We start from the raw sequence: 19434 nt of genomic DNA, 5'->3' as shown, positions 1-19434 counted from the left end.
GGCTATGAGAGGCCTTTTTTTAAATGACGGCTCTTTCCCTTTCTTGTCCCTCCCATATTCCAAATAGTATGAATTTTGTCCACTCCTGAGTAGTGATTTTCTTTGAATCCACTTTAGCAAGGTGCTAATTTGGCTACCTTTAAGAACATGAGTGATCTACAGGATTGTTCATTGCTATGGGATTATCTACGGGGTAAGAGCAGAAATGAAAGCACAAGCACTAGGTGCTGTTAACGAATGTAACATCAAGCGTGGAGTTCTAGGTCAGAGTTAATGTTGGCTGACCTTCTACTAACAAGAATATGACTGATGGTCTTCATTTTTGCTGAAGTTGCTTTGGTAGCTGTGAAAAGGGGCTACCTTCTGCAAATATTGAGGTGTCTGTCATTAATAAGCAGTAGAAGTGGTGGGCACAAAATCTTGCACAGCTTTTAGAAGACTTCTCTGATAACCATTACTGCAAGAACTACCCTGGAAATGAGCACTAATGATTTAAAAAGGAAGATCTCTCTGCCAGCCATCAGGACTGAGAGTAGAATCTCTGCTGCACATTCATGGTGTGTGAGCTGTTCGTGAGTCCGGCTCCCTAGAGAAGCGTTGGTTCTATATTTAACTTGCGTATAGCTTACTATGAGGGTTGCAGGGAAAGATTGGTTTAATAAATCTGCTTCTCTTCTGTCTCTTCTCTGTCCTTCTTAATTATACTTCTCCTGTTTTATTCTCTCCTCTGCCTTCTTTTTCTGCGTCAAGATGGAGATGAGGCATAAGCCAGTGTTGCTGTTTGGATGTCTCTAGCTGGAAGAGCAATATATGCCCAGTCCTGGGTGTCTCCAAGTCACAAATACAGTAGATGTATTTTTATTTATTGAACTTTTCCATCAGAATAGTACTCAGAAACAAATCCTATGCCTTTCCAAAGAAGAAATATCTGTTGGAGGGAAATGGCTGCGTGCTCACTCACTAATAGAAACAGGAATATAAAAGCAGACAAATGAAAGAATAGTGACTGACACAAGAGGGCAGTCCTTCACTTTTCAGGGTATTGCATTATATCACCACTGGGAACAGCTTTGTAAGAGACGAGCTCGTAGTGTTGTAAAGAGGCGAGGGCGCTTCTAAGGCTCCGTTTTGCTCAGTTCTTCAGAGATTACTCTGCAGTGCAAGGACTGAGCTTGCTTGAGGAGGTCGGGGGAATAATCACAACGGTTTGACTTCCCTTCCCTTCATGCTTTTGCCTGCACAACGCTTCTGTCTTGTGAATTGTCAGCAGTACCTGACAGACTGTCTACCAAGCTGCAGAGAGATCTGTTTCCATTTGGTTATAGGGGATGATAGTTCTAACTGCAAGACCCCAGTCAAAACCCTAAATGCCCAGGGAGTGCTTACAAATCAGGCCTGACTCTTGTTACTGCCTGGATTAATAGAAAAGCCTGTCTCACTCTAGAGCACCTCTCTTGCCAGTCTAGCCTAGTTAGAATTGCCCTGCAGTAATTTGTCGCTGAATTGCATACTTCCACAAGTCATTCTCCAGACTAAAAGAAAAGAACTGGACTTGCCTCTTCTTTACGAAGGAACAGAGTAGGCAAAGAGGGAGTAACGCTGCAGGAGCTGAGTTTCCGTCTGTGTATGTACGAAGCAAGTGTCGTTTGACACAGCATAGTGAATAAAGCACTTAGTTTTTTCCCTGACTTCCTACGAAGAAGGACGTAATCTGGTGTTTTCTTTCTAACAGCTAAGGAAAAGTCTTGTGTTTTGCCCAGGCTCTTGCCTTGTAACATGGTTCATTAATTCAAACATAAACTATTTGTTAACATAAACTACTGACCTAATCAGCCTGCAGGAACACAGAATTTTCTTTGCACATCAAAAGCAGCTCAGTTTACTCCTCACAATGTTTTCAATAGTGATGTCTCAGCCCTTTATCAAAATCATCTGAATCCTCTCACAGAAAACTGATAATCAAAGCTGTCCCTGGCTCTCCGTCTTTGAGGAGGCAGATTACCCCCACAACTGTTTGTTATTTTCATCTCCACTTAACAGGTTTCTTCAGCTCAATAGCATAGCAGAAGTTATATCCCTCCAGACAGAAAAGATCGTGACTAGGGGATTTACAAATTCTGTTTAAATTCCTGCAGCAAACAAAGAGCTCTCTTCCCATCTTGAGAACAGTTTATATTTGTGTAGAAAGTCCAGTTCATCAATTAGAATCACTGTTGTGTGTGGGAACACAGTGAGAGAAAATGACCCCTTAATGAACTAATGTCAGAAAAAAGTAATTAAAAGGGCAGTCTCCTGAATCCTGGTCTACACAAGCAACAGCTTGAAAATGTTGCTCCCATATGCCTTACATAATGCTAAATAGCAGGAAATAGAATGGAGAAGTGTGTCCATTGATCACCTGGGTCTTTTCTGTTTAATTGGGCAAGTCAGAGAAAGACAGACTTTCTTGTTGTTAAAGTCTATAAAAACAGGCTTAGTAGCCAGCTTCTACTCAGCGTGCATTTTTGCAATATGACTAGGAAAAGGACACTAAAAGCTCCTAACCCTACTGCATGGTAAGTTAAAATGAACTTCTTTGTTGCAACTGATGTTTTAAAACTCACTAACCCAATCCAAAAATATGGCATGGAGATTAATGCTCTGTCTTCATTTCTACTGCTGTTTTCCATAAAAGTTTCTCTTTTGACTTTTGCTTTGTGTTCTGCGAAGCTCTGTTTACCTCTCGGTGTGGGATCTGACTTTATAATCCTAGAAAATTTTTTGTTGTTGTCGATGCTCTTGATGAGGCTTAAACAGCAAGTGGGATGCTTTCAAAAGCTCCCAGCCTAGACGGACATGGTGTTCCTTCGTGCCTATTCTACTGAGCATGTAAAGGGGAAAGGAGGGATAGGACTATTCTTAACCTTTACTTGTTCTTACCAGGTATGATGACTGGGTCCCTAGTTTGTCAGTGAAAGTATTTGGAATGCAAATGGTTAGTTTGCCTTTAGACTTGGATTCTGCACTGTTAAAGTCAGAGGAAACAAAATGAGATTCTGCTGCAGAAAAAGAGCCTGGTTTACTTCAGTTTTATTTCTCTTTGCCACATACACCTTCCCTCTTGTATTTCCAAACGGGTATGACACGTCTGAAGTTCTGGTCAGAAATCTTGTACGGTGTTGCCGTAGGCTCTTTAAGAGCCACCAAATAGCATCCAGACGTGGGTGTATATCGGTGGGAAGTGAGGTGATCCCTATGGATGTATTTCTTATAGCCAGTTTTTAAAGTACTCTGGAGTTTCAAAACAAGACACTATAACTGATACTATTTATTAGTGCTACAGTCGTCTAAACTGTGAATGTCTAAACCAGAAGCCTTTCATGAGAAATGTGCTATCCCTGGTGGTAGTATAGAACAGCCTTTCTGGAAGATCCAGGATCAGCATATTTCTGCTCATAAAGAATTAATCTATACATTTTTCCACCTCAAAAATGTTTTAATAATTAAACAGGTTTTTAAGAAAAAAAGTTTTCCAGAACAGAGAAGTGAATTTAAATGGACAGATTGAAAAAATCCCATTACTTTCTAATATGGTAATTATTCAAGCATGTCTAAATAATTTTAAATGAATGTCCAAATAATTTTAAATTACGCAATTAACCAAACAGGACTTCACTCATTGTTAGATCTGCTGAGGGTTACTTTGAAATCATTTGTCTTTGACAGGTGTGTATCACAACACATTTTTCATACAAGTCTCATGCCATTTCTGTAAAAGAAGTAATATTACAGGCACATAAAGAAGCTGCAGGTGTTACGGTGTGGTACAGCAAAGAAAGGCAATATACTTGCCATGTTCTCAGTATCTGTCAAGACTGCTCAGGTAGAAGATCCCTAATCTACTGCTAAGTGCCAGCCCCAAATGGAAAATGAACTCTCCCTTTCATATTGCAGAAGAGGGCTAGGCGGTTAGTCATCTAGGGACAGGGCTTCTTGAACACCTTTTATGGCTTCAAGAGCTTGAGACTAAGAGCCCTATTTTTGGAAGACTTGCTTCTGACTGTCTGCTTGAGACAAGAGCTCACGGCCAAGCTCTGTGTCTAATGTGTCCAAAGGATGCATCTTCCTAAACCACATATTTTAAAAGATAAGTATTATAAAAGATAAGTATTATAGATATACTTGCTAGGAATTTCAGAAAAGAAGATGAAGAGAAAACATGTGATGGATGTTTCCTTTCCTTTAACCTTTTGAGTAATAAGAAATAATCCATTGATGATACTGATTGTCCCCTGGTACTTAGCTGGCATAAAAAATACTTTTACCACTTGCAGGGGTAAGAAAAGGCCTATTGCAACAACATGCCAAAGATTAGTCTGGTCTACGCTGAAGAAATCTACAAACTCTTCTCAGGATTGCTTACGCTAAACCAGCTCCAATGGTCCTAGTGGTATTGGAAGCCATAATCTGGACAGGTTGCTGATGACCACAGTTAACCTGGTGATTTTAAATGCAGCGTCTTTCTTACCAGAGCTACATTGACAGCATATTGATGCAAGTGCTCACGTTTTACTATTGGTTTTATCAGGTTGCTCTCACCTATTGTAGGAAGGCACTGAAAAGTGTGAACTCCTGTCAACATTGCTATTGAAGCGATTCCCCTTTATAATGCTGAAGGATTCTACTCCCTGGCTAAGGAAATCTGCTTGCAGCTGCCTGTGCATGTGTTATTGAGATGTGTTCTGTTTAGAAGTCTGTTAGGTGACCTCCATCAAGTCACTTCCTTTCTTATGTCTGTTTCTTTTCCCAGCCTGTCGGTCTGGTGTTTAAGACACATGTTCTCTGGTGCAGGAAATTCTCCCACAGTGCCTACCATAGTGGGAATCTGGTCACAGAGGGATCTTCTCCATATTCAAATAATACCAATAGTTGGGGAGGGGAAAAAAAACCCTGAAACCCACAAACAACCCAACCCTTTGAATTCCTTGAGCAATGGAAGTAACAGAGCCTGGTTTTCTAGATTTCTAAATCTTATGACAAAGTTCCCTAACATTTAAGAATATGTAACCTTCAGTAGAAGCTTTCCTTATAGTTAGGACATGCATAAGATCTTTCTTTGTGCATTCTCCAGTGCCTACTAAGGGTGAGCTCATGCTGGAGTCTTTCTTGCAGTGGGGTTATTAAAAGATCCCCCTTCTCTACCCAGCTCCTGTTTTCATGAAACATGTAGAAGCTTCATATCTCTGAAACGTCCAGTTCTCTATCACCTTGCTTGAAATTGGTCAGTGGATGCAGAAACTATTAGCTGGGTGTGGAGAGTGGAAGGAGGGGAGACAGGGCACAGATTTGCAGTGTGATCACAAAGCCTCACTTCCATAAGAAACCAGGTTTAAAAAGAACATCAAGTGGGAGGCTTGGTCCCACAGCAGGTTATATGCTCAGCTGGATGGAGGATCTAAGAATTCTGATTTGTCAGTCTAGTGTTTTTCACCATCACTAGATCCACTCAAGTCTGGTTATATCCACACAAGCTTTGTGATATCTCTAAGGGAAAAGCCCCTCTCTGTAATTACCCAAAGTGCATTTTTAATTGTGATTTGAATTTGGTACTCATTTGACACTGTTCAGCATGCAATTTTTCTTCTCTCATTTGTTCAAAATGATTGTTTGGCCAGTTGTTTTCTATTGTTATTTGCTGGCTGTGGGAAAGAGCCTATGATGGGGAGATGTGCTGCTAGAGAAGGTGCTTGCATCACTGTCAGCAGCTTGCCATCCTGTCTCTCTGTCCTCTCTCACACACATGCACTCAGCATGAGCACTTGTGCTCGGAAAGAAAATGCAGGCTTGGAAGTAAATTGCCTCAATAATTCATAGGCTTTATAGCCCAGAGCAAATTATACCTTCGCTCTGTCATGAAATTCAGGTTGCAAATCCCTTTATAGCCAAGCTCGTTAACAATATAAGTGAAGTGGTACATCTATAATGGCTTTTATAATCAATGCATTATAATCTTTGGCGAGCATTAAGTGGTAAACCTGCAGCATCCAGAGTGAAGCATCAATAGGGTCTGGATACAGTAAGAGTCAGAGGAAAAATATTTCTTTTTCTGCCTTGCAGTTGCTGCCTTTGTCTGCCTTGCTGCCCCCAAATAGCTTAGAAGAAGGTTTGGTTTGTTTGTCTTCTAACTGCATTTCAACTTTATCAGATGCATTTTTTGAGGGGAAAAGAATCACTGCTGTTGCCAGTACTGATGAGTGGGACACTCAGACACATGTACAAAACCTGCTCACTTACGGAATAGAATAGTTCTCTCAAAATCACTTTCTAGTTTCTTGCTCTTAGCTGTCTCCTGGCTCTGATTCTAATCATCTTTACCTGTTGGCACTATTTTTGCTTAGGGAGACATTTACTAATTTTGCTGCAAATAGCAGAGGTTCTTTCCTTTACCCACAACTAAAATTCAAACTGTGAGAGCAGCCTTTGAATCATGTTCAGAGCAGACCATGAAAACAAAATATCATAGGGGAATTGTGCTCTATAAAAATGGAGAAGACAATAAATGTTTTATGAAATACTACATCCTAAGGTTAAATCCAATGCACAAAAAAAAGCTTAGGTGCAAAACCACATCACTGGGAAAACATTTTGTTCTGGTCAGTCAAAATTTAGAATATAAAATGCCAGAGTTCTTTTTATCTTATGGAGGAAAAAAGGGGGCTGTAGAAAAGAATGTACACTTTCAAAGATATTTCACATCTTTTTAGACTAACAAAGCTCACTTTGGGCACTTGGCGAAAGGAGAAAATCAATTTCTATTTCAAATCTAGAAATTCCTGAATCTGCATTAAAGTGCCTAATTGTTACTCACCTTTTTACCCTGCTTTCCCAAGTAGCTCAAAAAGGAAACAAAAAATAAGAGCCTGATGTTGAGCTCTGTGTGCATTGTTTTTTCTCTTTCCATGCTAACTTATGGCATAAGCCACTTCCTTCCCACAAGTAAGGAAGTATAGTCCTGAGGTCGAAGTACTGACCTGGGAAACTCAGCTCAGCTACTTGTTCTGCCACAGATTTCCCATATGACACTGGGAAAGTCACTTAGTCTCTGCTGGCTGCTGTTCCTGGTCTGTAAAACGGGGACTGTACCACTATCTTATCTTGCAAAGAATTTTGAGGATGAATACATTGAGCGTGGGCTGCACTGTCATAATGAAATGCAGATACACAGTCAGAGCATGATGAACTTTTTGTGGGACATGAAGCTCAGGGAAAAAACCTCCCTGCACCCTCCCCCTCTTAAGGGGGGGAATCTAGAGAAGAAAGTTAGGCAAAACAAACAGTGTGAGATTTAGAAATAGCCTCTGGACTTCAGGTGCCTAATCCAGTCATCATTACAACATTCCTAACTAGAGGAAGAAGCGGCAGAGGGGAGGGAAATTTAAGAGGCAGGCCCAGGATCAGTGCAAGATGCCTGATGAGATGATGGTAGGAGCCTTGTGACAGCAGCTTTTATGTTGCAAGATTGCTGACCTGTTGGGGATCAAATGTCCTGAGAGATACCACCTCAGGACATTTACCTTTTCATGTAAACATGAAAAAGAATGCTACTTCTCTGTCAGTTTGTACAAGCACTTTATTTTTATAACTTTGATTTCTCTCTTGCTGAAACTCAGCCTTTGTTCTCTAATCTGTAATCTTTTGGTCTAGTTCAGAAGTCTCTGTAGTCTGCTTTCCACCCTCCCCACATTTATCAGATCAGACTAGGCAAGAAGCTTTGCTCAGCGCCATGGGGCAAGAAATGCTATCCTTTTTACCCCTGAACAGCACTTGCCAAGTGGCTGCATCCCTTGTCAGAAGGCAGTTGTCAGAGACACCAGTGTTCTGTGAAGAAGGTAAAGGAAGCTGTTCTGCACTGCACATAAGGTCACTTCAGCTCTTTTTAAAGGCAATATAACTGTGATTATTTTTATGGCCCTCTGGTTAGCTAGCTAAATACACCATGGGTATTTATAGAACTTGCCCCTCCACGTCTGTTATTCCAACTAAACTGCCTTCTTCCACAAGATGGCACAAGCGAGCCTAAGAGGCCTATGTGAATGTCGGGTGTTCAGCCACGATGCTGGAAGGCAACACATATAAAGCCAATTAAATTTTGTGGGAAGATTATTTGGAGGAAAAAACGTTATACACTTTTATTCCTTAGTTCAAAATTGGACAGACAGAGTAGACTTTTTCATCTTGATAAAAGGTCCCCCACACCTGCTGTAAAATACTGACCTGCTGTAAAATACTGAAATTCAACTGACTTGGGCCATATGGGAAGTGAAAAAGCATATGTTCTCTTATTTTCACTGTAATATTCAAGAAAAATTCTGTGGTAATGGGAAGGGCTATCCTTCAATCAAGAAGCATCCTGGAGTGTGACAGACTTCAGCTTCTACCACAGGTATCCTGGGCATCTATACACGTACCACTTCCAATGTCTTTGCCTCTATTTTCCATTGGCAAACACTTAGAGTATCGCAGAGGTTGGAAGGGACCTTTGGACATCATCTAGTCCAACCGTCCTGCTCACTAGGGGGTCAGCTAGAGCAGCTTGCTCAGGGCCCTGTCCACCCTGGCTTTGAATTCTCCAAGGATGGAGATGCCACTGCCTCTCTGGACAACCTGTTCTAGTGCCTGACCACCCTTAGAGTAAAAGTAGTTGTTTTGAGTGTTTGAGTGGAATTTCCTATATTTCAGGTTGTTCCCATTGCTTCTCACCCTGTCAGTTGGTGCCCATTGAGAAAAGTCTGTCTCTGTCTTCTTTACGCCTTCCCATCAGGTATTTATACACATTGATAAGATCTCTCCTGAACCTTCTCTTCCTGACGCCAAAGAACCCCAGCTTTCTTGTCCCCTCCTCATATGTCGGATGCTTCAATCCCTTAATCATCAAAACAGTTAATCTCATCTTTTGTCCAACTTGTCTAAATCATTCAGGAATTTCACCTGAATTTAAGTGTAATATTTAGTATATTTCTACTGAATGTCGGCCTAGAATAAACAGTTGCATAAAGCAGACCATGGGAAATATCACGTGAGCTGGATACCTAATCACTCTGTTTATCTCCTCAGACTGTGCTGGCAGGCTGTGGGCTTTGCTGATGCTACCTATGCAATGTTTTTTATTGCACTACTTAGATTGACATTGCATCATCTCATAGTGAGAGTTCAACACAAGCTTGTGATTACAGCGGTCAGCTCAGTATGCTACTGCTTTGTGTCCCAACGGTAAGAAAATTGGCAAGATGAAATCAGACAAAGAGCAGAGGAGAGAGAGGAGATGCATCTACCTGAACTGTTTAATCAGAAATGGATGAGCTGCTTGAACGCAGGAAAAATAAATGCAATCTTCCTACTGGTTTGCATGGTGCTTTTGGGTGGACAATGCTATATAAATACCCCCCCTGTGGGACGTCATGCTTTAGAAGTAGAGGAAATTGCCTGGATTAAAAAAGAACATAAGGAATAATGCTCTTCCAGGCCAGAAAAGGAAGAGAGATTTCCTTTCCTTTCTCCAGTTTATCTCATTGTCACCAACAAGACACCATATTTCATCAGAGCATGCCCTTCCTCCCACAGGTTTCAATCAAAATCATCCGTTATTGACAAAAAAATATTTGCCCTTGTTTTCTTATGTGAATTGTAGCTAGTGATACTGTAAACCCACTGCACAGTGCTATGCTATAATAATAAGGAAAAATCAAAGTTTCTGATCAATTCCTACATCTCTATTTCATAACATATCCCACTATTGTAGGTACAAAACCTATGCCCCCAAATCTCTACACTTTAATCCTTTAATCGATGTGTAAGATGCTAGGTAACACATGTTAACATAATTTAACAACAGAAAAAAAATCAGGAGAACTTGAGCATCTGTGGGATTAGTTTGGTGACTTCTTCATCCATTTATAATTACAAAACATAAAACTGCAAGTGTGTACATGTGCCTAATCAGTTGATAGTTCTATTACATACAGCCTTTCTTACTTCTCACCTCCCCTGTTTGTCTGCTTAGACCTAGTCCTTTAAGATGGCCATTTGGTGCCCGTTTCTTTTGTATCTCAGTTTGTGCAGTCATTTACCCATGTACCAAATCAGCTACTTCACAAGTCTGAAACAACATTCAGAGAAATGAAACTAAAAAACGAGGGAGTTTCCTATCAGTCTGGAGATGAGGTGGGGGATGGAAGAGGCAACTGCTATGTCCAAAAATCAGTCATATTGTTCTTTGTGAATTTACAGAAACACATGAATCTCTAATCGCAGGTGTGGATGCAGAAGGGTCTTTCTTCAAATCCTGCATGGCTGCAGTTCTAGTGATTCATATGTTAAGCTGTTGCTACATTGTCTTGAATTCAGGGAAGGCTCCAGTATAAAATCTCTGGCACAGGAAGTTCAGCTTCCTCTCCAGATTTCCTTCCTCCACCTCCTTATATGTAGAATAGCAGGGAACATATTTAAGCCTTGCCTGTGCTGAGTGAAAACTCTTATGACCATAAGAGCGGTTTGCATTTATACTCAATACCTTCAGCTGAAGTGTTCAAGACAGGCAGCGCAGAAGACAGCGGTTCTTCATGACAAGGCTTAATCGCGGAAATATCCTGAACTGTTGAGTTGCATTTTGTAATGGCACACAAAGCTGCGCCTAGTTCCTAAAGCAAATGTGATCAAAATGGGTGATAAAGGTGACTCTTACTGACATTCAATCCCACTTCCACACGGAATTAGGCAAAACTCTTATTGATGACAGTGGGGAATTTAGCCATAATGTAAATTTGCCACAATTGCAGAGTAAGAAAAACTATGGAGAACCAGGCCCGGACCAAGTCAATGCCTAAGCTATCACTAATTTTAATAGGCTAATTTAACTTCCTAGATTTTCATCTAGTCTTCAGTGTCCTTTAAAAACAACTTGCTAGACTCCAGGCTGAGGTCCAGCCCAGCTGATTAGTTTGAGCCTCAAGCTGAAATAGGTAGAAAAAAATGCAAACTACATTGTAACTAAGCTCTGGAAGTGCATGTTAAGTATGCTAGGAAAATGACGACGTTCAAAGTGTGTCACAATGTTAAAGACCTCTAAGCTAGGTCTGTAGAAACTGGCACTACTTTGTGGTACATATATGTATACGTGCAAAGATCCTCACTAGGATCACAGAAGCAATATAGCCATGGTAGTGAATCACTGTACACCAGGGCTAAATTGAAGTGCGGCAATACGCTGATGTAGCTTATGATGCTTTCAGTTCTGGAATTTGCCTGTTGAGCTATCTCTGGGATGTGTGGCTATGCTACTAGTACTTGAGTGTACGGTGTGTATATATTCCCTGCAAGAATGCTCTCTTGGTATAACAAAACCAGCATGCTGTATTTGCAGAGCGTGTATGACTAAGCTCTACCAAGCGTAGTTTATTCCATCACCAACCTATCTCCAGAACAGAACATGCTATGCTGGGGAAAAGAACAGCAGCAGCACCTGCTTCAGTACCTTTCACCAGCATAGCTAGAATAGACATCCGTACAGCTGCAATATGAGCAAGGGGAGAGAGGCCCAAACAGCTAATCGCTGTTCAGTGTGTGATCCAGAATGCAGACTATTCTGAGTAGTTGTACTAGGAGGAGGATAAGCAGAGAGCTATAGCTCTTCTAGCCCCCCGGACTGAATCTGTTTGTTCCTAAGATCTCCCCTCACTTCTCTGACTGCCGTACATACGCTGGCAGAAGTACGCCGATCTGGTTTTAGCTGTAGCACAGGTTGAGCAAGTGCAGTATTGAAAATAAACTAATGCAGTCCATACAGATAGAGCAGAACACTGCCCTTGACAGCTTTGACAGCTTTCTTATGAGACATGTTACTAACGTGCAGCCTACCACAAGGCTGGCAGAAAGTCAAAATCTGAAAGCATGAAAAGGGGAGTCACCTCAGTGCCAAATGCAATTGCTTGCTTTGGGAAGTGGTGTTTAAAATCCATACCATGTCACCCGCTTATTCATATAAGAAAAAAGAATACAAAAAGAATAATTGAGTTTCAGTCACATTCAGATGCTCAAAATAACAGAGATTAATAAATAATAACTAGCAGTGCCATCAATAACAAATGCCAAAGGGTAGTGCTGTATCTAGATGCATATCTGCTGACTACTGCATATTAGTAAACCACATAGTGCTTTTAGCTTCAACTCTAACATTAATTTTGGCAGTGGAAAGAGGTTTTATTAAAAGTACTGAAAATGTCACCCATCTTTATTTGTATTACATTTGTTATAAGAATTTAACACCAATATAGAACTATGGGGAGATGCAAAAACTGAAATTGACTAATGTGATCATAAAAATAAATGAAACTCAAAACCGAAACTCACGTTTTAAATAGTGAGAAATACCTTCACTTCTTATACTTCTAATACTATAAGGTGTTACTGATAGGAATTGGTTTTCAAGATTTTTATTTTCTCTAAGGTGTTCTTTTTAAATCCCTTGCAAGCTAAATTCTCTGTAGGTACATTATGATGGTAGCCTATAATCCATAGGACTAAAAAATTAAATAAAAGGTAGGAACATGGAGAAATGAAACCATTTGATTACTTTTTTAAAATATTAAATTCAAAGGAAACAAAACTATTTTAAAAGTACTATGAGCTGTTCAAAATACTGCAGTAAGTTCACTTATTTGAAATTGTCACCATATTTTTTTGGTATTTTTTTAATTACGTGCTGAATAGCATATTGATATGTCAGTCTTTCATAATGCTGAATCTTTTCTAGGATGTTCTAAAGCTTTCAGGAGTCACTGAAGTTAGTGGGGAATTTTACTTACTTGCAGGCTAGGATCCATAACCTCAAAATAGGACGCATCAACAATTCTCTAGATTGTTCTGCTGGTGTTATATTACCAATACAAATCCCTACTGGTACCGGTGTGGTAGAAGTCACAAAAGATACAATGGTCTTTATGTTTTATTGGATTGGCATAATACACATCAGTAAGATGTGGCATCCTGGCTTGTATCAGAAATAGCGTGGCCAGCAGGACTAGGGCAGTGATCGTGCCCCTGTACTCAGCACGGGCGAGGCTGCACCTCGAATACAGTGTTCAGTGTTGGGCCCTCACTCCCAGAGAGACATGGAGGGGCTGGAGCGTGTCCAGAGAAGGGCAACGGAGCTGGGGAAGGGTCTGGAGCACAAGGCTGATGGGGAGCAGCTGAGGGACCTGGGGTTGTTCAGCCTGGAGAAAAGGAGGCTGAGGGGAGACCTCATCACTCTCTACAACGCCCTGAAAGGAGGCTGTAGAGAGGTGGGGTTGGTCTCTTCTCCCAGGTAACAAGTCATAGGACGAGAGGAAATGGCCTCAAGTTACACTAGGGGAGGTTTAGGTTGGATATTAGGAAAAATGTCTTCACCGAAAGGGTTGTCAAGCATTGGGACAGGCTGCCCAGGGAAGTGGTTGAGTCGCCATCCCTGGAGGTATTTAAGCCGTGTAGATGTGGTGCTTAGGGACATGGTTTAGTGGTGGACTTGGCAGTGCTAGGTTAATGGTTGGACTTGATGGTCTTAAAGGTTTTTTCCAACCTAAATGATTCTATGATTCTATAACAGCATAACTCAGCCTAAACACACATAGGCAATATTATAGCTCTGTTGCTGAGCTTTTGTAAGTAAGAAATTTGTCAGCATGTTGCTCACAGTATAATATAAAACCTGGTTTCCAGCTGTTACAGTTCTCAAGTAAAAATGTCTTTAATCAAGCATCAAAACTCAACACACAATAATCACCTACGAATAGAATTTATTATCAGTTCTGAAACTAGTTTGTTCAGTTAATTAAAAGTTAAAGATTTTTGGACAACAGTGTTTCTTTGAGTTTTCCTCCTAGTTTTGTGTTTGTTCATGGAGACCTGTTACCATTGGGTGGTTTATGTTACTTTGACTATCTATTTTTTGAATGTGTTCCTTGACCATTTAGAACTTAGTCCAAATCTGTTTGTGTTTTAAGGTTTATCAAAATATTTCCCATCAAAATTATTTCTTCAATAAATATTTTGGCTTGACTAAGCAAAAATATACATGTAGAGGGGCTTATTTTTTTTCCATTACGTGTAATTGTCTTTGTATAAAAACTCAGTTTTGCTTGCTGTTTATTTACTAAAACGTTAACTCTTCCCAAGAGAGAAACTTCCTACTGGCTCAAACACACACAGATATTTCCACATGCAAATCTTGCAAAATACAGGAGAAGGATTGTAACTTTTCTCATCCCATATCCCTGCCAATGAATTTTGAATCCTCTTTCCAGAGCTGAGAAACAGAATTCAGTAACAGCAGCAACAATAGTTACAATTTCTTCATCTCTTCCAATCCAAGAATCTCAAAGTACTTTGAAAGTGTTACCGGATTAAGTTTTGCAATACCATTGTGCACTATTATGTCCATTCCCCATTGGCGCATATAAAGCAAAGGAGCTAAATAATTCATTCAAAAATCAGCCTCTACAGCTAAGCCAAGAATAAAACTCAAAAGATTATAGAGTCCTACTCTGGAATTTCAAGCCCATCTTCTTGAAGCAGCTATAACCTGTTTCTTTTGTGCTTTATAGGGGAACTATCAACAAGACTGTTCTGCAGGCAGGATAAACTGTAAATGGATTTTTCTTTAAACAAGATAACCGGCTAAGATAGCAAACCATGTATTGACACCCCTGGAGGGAGCCGAAGAGTTATATAGTGGAAGCAAGGATAAGAACAAAATTTAAGTTAGATTTCCTTTACAGTAAATTACAACACTCATAAACAACTGTTAGCACCAAGGAGACGCTAAGATACGGTATTTGAAATGCACAGTACGGAGAGGTCTATATTGTATATAAAAACAATACAGCCCACATCTTATTTCCAGTGTCATCAATGGGAGCTATTTCCCTAAGAAATATAAGCCAGCACCTAAAAAACAAAAGTACATTTTATGGACTTCAACACATAATTTTGTATCAAGCCCATTTGTGGATATTGGGGGGAAAAGGTGGAATGAAATGAGAAAGTTATGTTACTCCTTTATAATTTTTTAAAAAATAAATTTATGAGAAACTATGCATGTTCCTTTTTATCCAATGCTGAGTAATTGAACTTGCCCAGCTCATGGGAAGTAAGGCTGGAGTGTATGCTCATCTCTCTGTTCATGACTGTATTTGCTATTGTATTTTTTTTATAACCAGCTTAAGTGTTCAAGTATGCACAGTGAAATTCTGGCTATTAAGACAGGGGTAGAACTCCTGCATATCATGTGTTCATGTAACTTAAAATTTCCTCTGAACTATTGGAATAGTATTGCTTGGCCTCTGAAAATCAGACTCTGCTAACTAGGCAACTGTCTCTGTCAGTTCCCTTGGGTAGTGGCTTGAGAGATGTTTCACTTTATGTATGTTTTGTTGCTTGGAAACATGAGTTTTATAAGCATGTTTTTTTCTAACAGGTGCTCACAAGGAAGGGTTTTGCAGAATCGGGATCTTTGCTGACAAGTGGTTTGAGATTTGGCATGTTTAGTGTAACAGAATCCCAGAGGTCACAAGAAAGTTCTCTTTTGTAAATTAGAAGACTCACCCCACCTTCTTGTTCAAAGGACATGAATTTTTAGAGGTACAAGAAGAGCAGACCTTTGCTGCAAGTTCTTTCATTCTTAGCAGCAAGTGAACAGCAAGGTAGATAGGTGTCCTGAATGCTCACACTTTGATTCCATTAGCTTGTTTTTTACAACTCAGTTCTGTAAAGAAACTTCCTCCGTTCTGCTCCTCCCATGATCTTCATGAATTTCTCACACTAACTACTCCTGCTCCGGTGAGTAAGGAAATGCAATATGTAGGTCTTTCTCAGAATCGCTGTACCCTTTAGCTTGCTCAGGTTGTGCTTTAATGTACTGTTAGAACCAATTTTCTTTTCTAGGTTTTCCATGCAGTGCTTTCCTGTCCAAGACCAGCACAGCAGGGAGTACACATAACTAGACCCACACACCATGGGACCTGATGACTGGTGATTCTTATTGCTTCTCTCACAACTTCATGCCCAGCTGTGTCATTTAACCATTTTGTATCTTCAGTCCCTAAAGCTCTTAGGGCCAGTTAAACAACAGCCTACATTGCCATACAGTCTAGAATAACCCCTACACACCTTATATAACATTCACACAGATTTTTCTGGAGCTGCTTCTGAAAAAAGATTAGCGTGCATTTTTTGTTCTTTGAGTTCTCTTCCGCTGCAAGAACAGAGTGGTTGGGCTGAATTCAGTTGCCAATTTTGCTGGATAGGGATGATGGCAGTCTCCCCATTTTTCAGACCATCTTTCACCATTTTGCTCAGTTCCAGTACACTTTCCCAAACAAATGCTTACTTTTGAAGTACAGGATGTAACCATTATTGAATCTACTCATTCTGTTACCTATTGTGATTAAATTAATGACCACTGAACTTTCTAAGCATGCCTTATCCCTTTCCTGTATCACAAATAGGCTTTGTTTGGTAGATTCTCCAATGACAGTGATACGAGTCCCACTACTCCAAATATTTTTGCTTTATGAATGTAGGTTTTGTTCTCTGGATTCTGCAACCTACTGCAGCTTTCCTGCAACTGCAGCAATGAAATGAGGTAAGGTTCTTTGAAATAACAGTGCTCTCATCAGTGATTCCAATGTTTGGTAGCTGCTTCACTAGGACACATACCTGTGCCCGCTTTCTGAAACTGCTATGTCAAGGATGGAAGAATGTTCTATAGGAATCTGACACATAGCTAGGTAAGGAAATTGCTTCTTGTATTTGGAGGTATTTCTTGCAGGCCTGATGCGTTTGATGTCATGGAAAGTTTAGTAGCTAGGCTGAATTCTCAATGTGGATTCTAAATTCTCAGCATCTCCAGGGTACCAGTTGTTTTTCTCTTAGTTGCTCAATAAGACAATGATCCCCTTGAGGAAAGTCCCTTTAAATGGGGAAATAGTAGGCTTTAAGTTTTTACTCAAACTGCTTAATCAGCATTCATGCAACTGAAATGTTACTTAAAAGATTAGTTACTTAAAGGAAGACCTACAGGTGTGCAGCTGGTTGTGTGCACGCATGTGTGTGTGTATATGTGTACACACACACACTGTAGAACCTGATCTCTAAGATTATTTATATTATATTATTTATATTATATTAATAGCCCTTTGTTGCTATTATAGCTGCAGGAAAGGTGTCCATACAGGAAAACATGCTTCCATTTACCTGCTTCTAAATATCTGTATACGTACTCCTACAGTTCCACCTCAGCTCTGAATGACCTATGCTCAGTACAGGATATGAGATTTTGAAAAAGATGTTCATGCACTATGTTATATTCTCCCCTGTTCCTAGCAATGTTTGTTGCAAAGCCAGCTATGTTTGTTCCATGCCACTAAGGGACTTAATCATGTTGAAAAAATACCTATTGGCCCAGGCAGAGCAGCCCTCTCTGCTGGGAGCACCAAAGGACTTTCAAAAGCCAAGCTATGCCTTGCCAAGTTTAAAGGTACAGCGAAAAATGTGAACGAGTAACACACACTTGAATATGAAGGAAAAACAGAACAAGACCTTGTACAATCCCCAGCACATGGAAAAGAGCTCTGATACTATCCTGATTGTAGGAAAAAAGCACCAAAAACCTGTTCGTCTGGCTCTCTCAAAATGGGTTTGTATAAATCGAAGAAAAACAAGGAGAAAGTGGTTGGTAACTGTACAAACAGGCTTGGACCAACCTTAAGACATCCATATATGTTTCAAGGTTGGAAGATGAACACAGAAAAATTCAGAACAGAACTTACTCCCAGCAGAGAGGTTCTGTTATTTTGTTGAACAAGTATAAATACAGATTACAAAATTACATATTTGTATCACACTGTAAGATTGTATCACAGTATAAAATTATGGCACTGACTGCAAGGAATACTAGATCCAGATTGAAGCAACCTTAACATTTCATCTTGCTTCTTTCCATAAACTGCTGGGTGGTAGTGGCTAAATAATTTCACATCATTATGCATCAGTCTCCTATGTCTAAGACAACAGTAGTGATATTTTTTGGCTTTGGAAAATGCTTCAAGGTATGCTAAACAGAACAATCACACTTGGGAACTAGGCAATAAATCTTTATGCTTGTTGAAGTCAGAGATGCTTATGGCATTGATTTTTTTAAAATGGGTCACAAGGCAATAGGAACAAGGTTTTCCCCTGGAAATAAAACTACCTTGGCCAGAATTTATGAGAAAACAAGACTACATATAATGCCCTTTAGGACATATGTAGACCAGTGTATACTGTCCCCATATAGCTTATTCTGCCTCTGTCAAGAATAAGATATACAAAGACAGTCATTACATTCACAGTAACGTATATGTACATTGATGCAGTAGAATGAAATCTATAGGAAAGCTGTGGGCCTTCACAACTCTGTTCTACTTCGCTTACAGACAGCCATGGATTTTTTCCAAAGGATTTTGAAGCGACTTACAGAGTCTCTCAACTATTCTGAACTAACTGTTCTTGAATCCATTTCACAGATAAACCATTCTAATCCATAGTGTAAGTAAGGAGTTCAATATCATATTCCAAGACTGTATTGGTTAGGAAACTCAGGTATATGGATTTTCCTGCCTTTTTGTCCTAAATTACATGAAGACTCTCAAAACTAGTTCCCCCTACCTTAAAATCTTGTCAATTATATTCTCTTCAGACTAAAACAGTTTTGCTAATTTTATGCTTTGTTCTCAGATGTCGTTTAAAATAACTCTTTTGTTCCATAGTAATAGGCAAACTGAAAGAAACTGTGAGAATGCAGAATGTAACTAAGGAGACTGAGTTACTCCTACTCTTTCCTCTGCCTGGCCTCACTAAGTATTTCTATTCAGTATGCTTTTATTTATTTATTTTCTTTAATGAACGATCTTGATACTGTGCTACCTGGGTCCTTGCTCAGAAAATAGCAGCCATGATTTTCATTCAATTGTTAAAGAACTGGCAAATAACAGCAGGTTGGAACAGTTCTGAATTGGTTTTAAAAAAATAAAATAATAAAAAAATAAAAAAAGAGTTCCTGATCATCTGAATAGACTTGGGACTGAAGCATAGCTGAAATCGAAACACTGTATACACTTCATTTAATTTTGGCAGAAAGACAGGAGAAACAAAGGTTCTGCATTGCTTTTGGGACCAAATGGAGTGAGAACTTCAAACGAGATCAAAGTCATGTGAACATCTCTATGAATCTCTGCAGTTTTAATAGAATGCACACTATAGAAATCAAAGAACACAAAGGCAGACAAAATATTCTGGAATGGGAAATAGTGCTGGTGTGATTCTGGAATATGAGGTGGTCCTTTGAGTTATTATTTTGGGTAAATCCATTAGAAACACTCACCT

At 39.7% G+C, this 19434-nt stretch overlaps 1 protein-coding gene across 12 annotated transcripts in view; it reads right to left on the bottom strand.

The window, feature by feature from the left end:
• Positions 1-19434, bottom strand: part of LOC140661493 (uncharacterized) — a 41752-nt gene that overhangs the window by 15965 nt on the left and 6353 nt on the right. Inside the window, exon 4 of one of the 12 annotated variants that reach the window (XR_012045790.1) lies at positions 18176-19432. The exons of the other annotated variants lie outside the window; for them this stretch is intronic. The gene's annotated coding sequence lies outside the window, so the exon portion shown is untranslated. Of the gene's footprint in view, positions 1-18175; positions 19433-19434 lie in introns of those variants that run through there. 12 annotated transcript variants of the gene reach the window in all.

This window comes from Ciconia boyciana, chromosome 19 (assembly GCF_034638445.1).
Source record: "Ciconia boyciana chromosome 19, ASM3463844v1, whole genome shotgun sequence".
Taxonomy (NCBI): domain Eukaryota; kingdom Metazoa; phylum Chordata; class Aves; order Ciconiiformes; family Ciconiidae; genus Ciconia; species Ciconia boyciana.
The sequence above is the reverse complement of the archived record's forward strand: the minus strand, read 5'-3'. Positions and strand labels throughout refer to the sequence as shown.